The sequence below is a fragment of the Vigna unguiculata genome, chromosome 9 (assembly GCF_037176805.1).
Source record: "Vigna unguiculata cultivar grain cowpea cultivar isolate G323 ecotype 2 chromosome 9, ASM3717680v1, whole genome shotgun sequence".
In the NCBI taxonomy this organism is placed as follows: Eukaryota; Viridiplantae; Streptophyta; class Magnoliopsida; order Fabales; family Fabaceae; genus Vigna; species Vigna unguiculata.
The window spans coordinates 44960746-44966570 of NC_140800.1; the positions used below are offsets into that span (position 1 = coordinate 44960746).

At 26.0% G+C, this 5825-nt stretch overlaps 1 pseudogene; it reads right to left on the reverse strand.

The window, feature by feature from the left end:
- Positions 1-3396: 3396 nt before the first annotated feature.
- On the reverse strand, positions 3397-4043 carry LOC114164533 (protein SMALL AUXIN UP-REGULATED RNA 51 pseudogene; annotated as a pseudogene).
- Between the last annotated feature and the right edge of the window lie 1782 nt (positions 4044-5825).

The following is a 5825-nucleotide window of genomic DNA, read 5'->3' on the forward strand; positions in this document are numbered from 1 at the left end:
ATTCAAGAAATCAATTCTTAAAATATTAAAATATTAAAACCTCTATAATTAGTTATGGAAATTAATATACATATTATAATCGATTATGAAAATATGTAAAAATTTTGAGAATTGGTTCCGAACGCTTATATTCACAAACAATGATACTACAACTACATTTTTTTTTATTCTTATATTTCATTCTCTAACATAATTTAGTGTGAATTATTGATTAATATAATATTATCATTTCTTTTAAAAGAATCAATAGTTTATCCTAAACCACGTTAGGGAATAAAAAATGAGAATAAAAAAATAAAGTCAAAGTAAAATCTTTCCATATTCACAATCAAATGGAGTGTTTTGTAAGAACAAAATTTGGAAGATGCAGAAGCAGAAGTAGAAAGAGTAAAAGAATGGTCATTTGAGTAATATTACTTTGTTTCCTTACAAATCTTATCGATTAAGTGAAGATGGTTCAACACCTCTCTTCTTCATATTCATCTTCATACATTTATGTGAATCAAAAAAATAAACAACAACAAACATACAAATATTCATCACTCGTTAATGTGTGAATACATTAAATTTTTATAAGCAAACATAACCTTCCTTGGTGTGAAAAAACATTTTTCATAATCCTATATTTAACACAAAGTCTTGAGTTAAGATGTTAAATAAAAGATATCTATTTTATTTTTTAATAAATATTTAATTTATGGTTATGCTTATTTAAATTAGGACTTTTGGCTGAACACCACTTCTTTATTACCTCACTCATATATTACACTTGTAGAAAAATGTTGAAAAAATTATGTAATGTATAAGTTACGTCATATTTAATGCAAATCCCATCAAAAATCCAGACAAATCATGTGACGTAATCCCATTATATAACCTCTACTACTCTCATATATAATCTTGCTCCACCAAAACAATCTTGTTCTTATTCCATAAAATTCTCTTTTTTTTTTTTTTTGCCACACACAACACACAAGATTGATTTAGTTTTTTTAATGCACAACTCCTTTTGTTTAACTTTTAATGGTTATATCTAAAAAATATTTGTAGAAAGTTAATATTTTTAAACAAGCAAATAATTTGATTAACGAAACGAATGTGCGTACATGTCAAAAGCTATTATTTGTATTTCATGTTGATGTTTTCCCTAACAACTTGCAATTAATGGTACTTCATACATTCAAATATATAAACCCATGAGGTGTTCCAATTAAGTGATAATACAAGAATACTATATAAGAGATACATCTTTTATTTTTTTTATTCAAAATAATTTGACACCGATTACACATATAAGATATTTGACATCACTTTGACATCCAAAATCTTAAAATAATAGTGTTATGAATATTTATTCTTATATAATGTTTAACTTTATTTTTTTTATCTAACATAAAATTTTTTGACTCACTTGAATTTTTGACTACCAGTTTTTGACTTTCACTTATATATTAAAAATATACTTACGACTAATTAGTCCGTATACCAACAACGTAAACAAATTTTAAAATTATCTATGAAACTAATATACATGATAGGTTTATAGAGTTCCAGCAAACATTATTTTAAAAATCATTTTATTATTGGTTAATCAAGACAAAATCTTTATAATAAATAATGTTTTACACCATTAATATGTAAAAAATGAAATTATAATATTAATATCAATATATAATATTTAACATGTAAAAATTAAATATCTTTACTAAAGCCTTTCTACTCTTATACTTTTTAATGCAGTGTTTTTCTTCTAGGCACGTTTTATATTTTCATAAGACTAAATTCAAAATCTTAAATCAATAAACCAAGTTCATCACGACTCGAACATTATTAATTTGAGGTTTAGTTTGGATAGATTTTATAAAAATGAACACTCTAAAAAGATAGAAAAAATATTTATTTAATCTTTTAGAAAGTAAAATGCAAAAAAATAAAATATAATTTTAAGTCAAGAAAGTAATTGATTTTGGTTAAATATGTTTTTAACTCTTAAATTATTAGAATTCTTTATTCTCCCAAACTTTTTATATATTTTAATTCTTAAGATAAAAAAAATGAATAAGTATAATTTTTTTTAATATAACTGCATTAAATTTTTTGATATGTCTAGATACATTTAAGTTTTTTTATACATACTCTTTTGATATATTTTAACTTAAATATTAGTATGTAACATAATTTAACATATTCAAAATATTTAATATAATTGAGTTAAATGAGTTATGTCAATTTATTTTTAAAATTGATAAACCAAATCTAATCATATTCAAGTTTATGAACTAAAATAGTATTTAACTTATTTTATAAGGTTTTGCTTAATATATATTGGTTGAAGAAATGAATATTAACAATATAAGGAGGTGAATATGATAACAGTGTAGGGTGTAGTGTAGGTATGGTAGTCATCATGTTGGCCCGCAGGTTAGAGTGAAACCCTGGGCCTTCTTCAATTTCCTACTTTACAGTTTGGTTTTCCGTGTGCTAAGGGACCCTCTCTTTTCAAATCATGTGCCTTTCATATTTTTTTTATATCACTTATCTCAACATTTTCGCCAACAGTCAATACCACAAATAAACCTTCAAAATAAAAAAAAAAAACTAAATATCATATTAGATAAAAAAAATCACAAAAATTTGCATTCAAGATAGATAATATTTTATATGAATATATAGTCTCTCTCCAATATAAAGTTAGAACAATTGGTTCGTGTAACAAAGTATTCACAGTATTATTTTATGTTTTTGAAATTTAATTTATGAACAAATTTGTATTACTGTCAAAATTTTTAAGGGAAGAAAGAATGTAAACTTTACTATTAAAATTCTCTTTCTCGTGATAAAACAGTCCGATCAAAGTGATCTCTGATTGTAAAGTTTCAACGGTCATAACTGTTCGTGTGTGTGGCGTATATTATTTAGAGCAGACACGGATGATGCATCAAATAAAATAGTAAAATCTAACCTTGGACGAATATTATACTGATAAGGTATATTTTTTTTACGCCACTCAAATATTGTTCACCATATATAGAGATATTTTGTAGCTTTAGAGTTAATTAACTAGTTTTCACGTGCTAACCAGTAAAATAGTTCATTAATTACTTATATTAAAAGGTTACATTATTTTATCGTCATAAATTATATTATGCGATAATTTTTATTAATCGATAATTCATAAATTTTTACTGTAATATAACTGTTTATAAAAGAAATATAAGATAGACTGAATTTTTTTTATCGTAATATTTTTTTTATTGACTGAAAATACAAAAGTTGTTTCACTCACAAAGAGCATTATTCATGTGTTCATGTGTGTAAACATTGAAAAGCATATAGAGTGCATATTTATAGGAAGATGTTGCAGAAGAGAGAGAAAGGAGAAATGGAAGAGAAGAGTTGTAGAGAGACAACATAGACATATATGTGTATGTATATATATGTAGATAATAATATATGGGTTCTCTTAATTAATTCTCCAACAGGGTACATTACTGGATGGTTCACCTCTGTGGGAAAAATGGGTGGTTTCTAGTACATTTACAATCTAAAGTAGGAGATAGTAACAACATTGTTTGATGCTCTAAAATACAAACCTGGTTTATACATATAAAGAAAGAAAGGGTGAAGAGAAGAAGAGAAAGTCAGAGAAGCAGTGAAGCAGCTTGGTTTTGTGGTCCTTATAAAAAGGAAAAATGGTAAGTGAAGTCCGTCATCGGAGCATGGAGGTGAGAGACTCGAAAACGTGTTGTTGGCATGGAATGGTGAGACCCTTATCGTGATCGAAGCCAAACTCTTCTTCTGCCTGGTGGAGAAGAGTTTGGAACTCAGGGCGATTGAGGAAGGAAATAGGGACAATATATCTGCTTCTGTTTTCTCCGACGTAGACAACGAAGTGACCTTTGGGGACGTCCAAGCGAAGGCCATGATCGTCTTTCCTGCCTAAGCTGGAACACCTCTTGAGGATTTGCTTGATGAGTGGTGGTTGAGGGAGTTTAGTTGATTTTCTGAGAGCCATTGTTTGGAGAAAGGTTGTGAAAGGGAAAAGGGAAGGTGGTGGTATTTATGGATAGCTTTGGGGAGAAAAGTAAGTGGTAGATTTAGAAACAGACTCATGTGGGGTTGTGGGGACAAATCAAATTAGCTTAGGACCGTCTTGGGGGTCCTATGGCTGCTTAAGGGAGCTAAGAACTTCCCCTTGTTGCCCTTTCCATAGACACCATGGCCCATTTCTCTCTACACACTTATTATTTCTAATATCAATAATTATTATTTTTATTAAATTTTGACAATTTTCTTATACAATTTTAAGTTGTATCTTCTAAGTGATTTTTTTATTTTTTTCATTTTCTTATTCTCAATATTTTAAAGTTATTTAAAAGATGACACTTCATGTTATAAAAAAATTTATCAAAATTTAGTAGTTTTAAAAAATATTAAATAATGTGTCTAACTCTTATTCATAAAATATTAAATGAAAGTATATATATTTATTGTTTTACACTTCTGAAAAAAATTTAATAATTTCAAAACTTTGTTATGTGTTATTTTTTTTATATGTACGTTGTACTACATGAATTAATTTATTGTGTATATACAAATAGAAAAATTATATTTTTCATTCATGAATTAACCTTTTAAATTTATTTGAGAATCAAATATGAAAGATATCACTTAAGATTAAAATGTATATTTTTTCACTAAAATTCATTTAAATATTTTGACTTAAACTATCAATACAAGTAAACACTCATAATATTTAACAAAGTTTTAACATTTACAAACTTTCAAAAAATATACAACCAAAAGATCATAGGAACTTTTCAAAGGAGGTAAGAAAATTTTTAAGATTTTTGAATTTTTGAAATAAATATAAAAAAATAATGGAGCATAATTTAAAATATATATTTTTCGTTTGTTGTTTTTTTTTTTTGAGAAAACTAATACTTTTTTATTTTCTTTTTCAAAACTTCTTTCATCATTTTTTTCTTCTTTCTTTTTGTCATTTTTATTATATTTGTGAGTGAGGTACTCATCTTTGCCATTTATTTCCCAAGCAATCTTAACATAATTTCCTAGCTTCCTAAGATGAGGGAAAACATGATATTTTTCTCTTTAAGCTCATATAAGAAAAAGATATTTAAGGCTTAAAGGGACTACCAATGGATTAATATTAAAGTAAGTTTATTTGACCAAGTATCTAGAAATAAGAAATGCCTCAATCATATCAGATCATTCACATTCACTTAAGATGTAAAATAAATGATATTAGAGTATACACACAACATGAGCAAGTCACTAAAAAAATTAGGAATGGTACATGATGGTTTATCCTTTTCATTAAAGCTAAAAGCTAATACAACTAAAAACTCTTTTAGAAAAGATTTAATGAAACAATTCTCAAAATCAACTCAATTAGTAAATCATAGAAACAATCCACTCATATCAACATAACTCCTATTTCTTTAGATTTATGACCGTTCCGGTTATCGAATCAAATCCTAAAATCTAATGTAAATATCTTTTATTAAATTTTTTTCAAAAACAAATTAAAAATGCAAATTAAACAACAAAAAACATAAACAAAAATCAAAATAGAAAACAAAATAAATTATTTTCCCACACCTTCATATTTTTTTCTTTGCATTCTATATATATCGAATATATCGAGGATAATGCATGGATTTAGTGAAAGTACTTCAAACTAAAGTATATAGATTTGGAGTATGAAATTAGATATTAATAGGTAATCTGATAGTGGATGACACAATAGGCTAAACAAATGAAAAATCTGACTAGAATAGGTTCTAACTATGACTTTAATAATA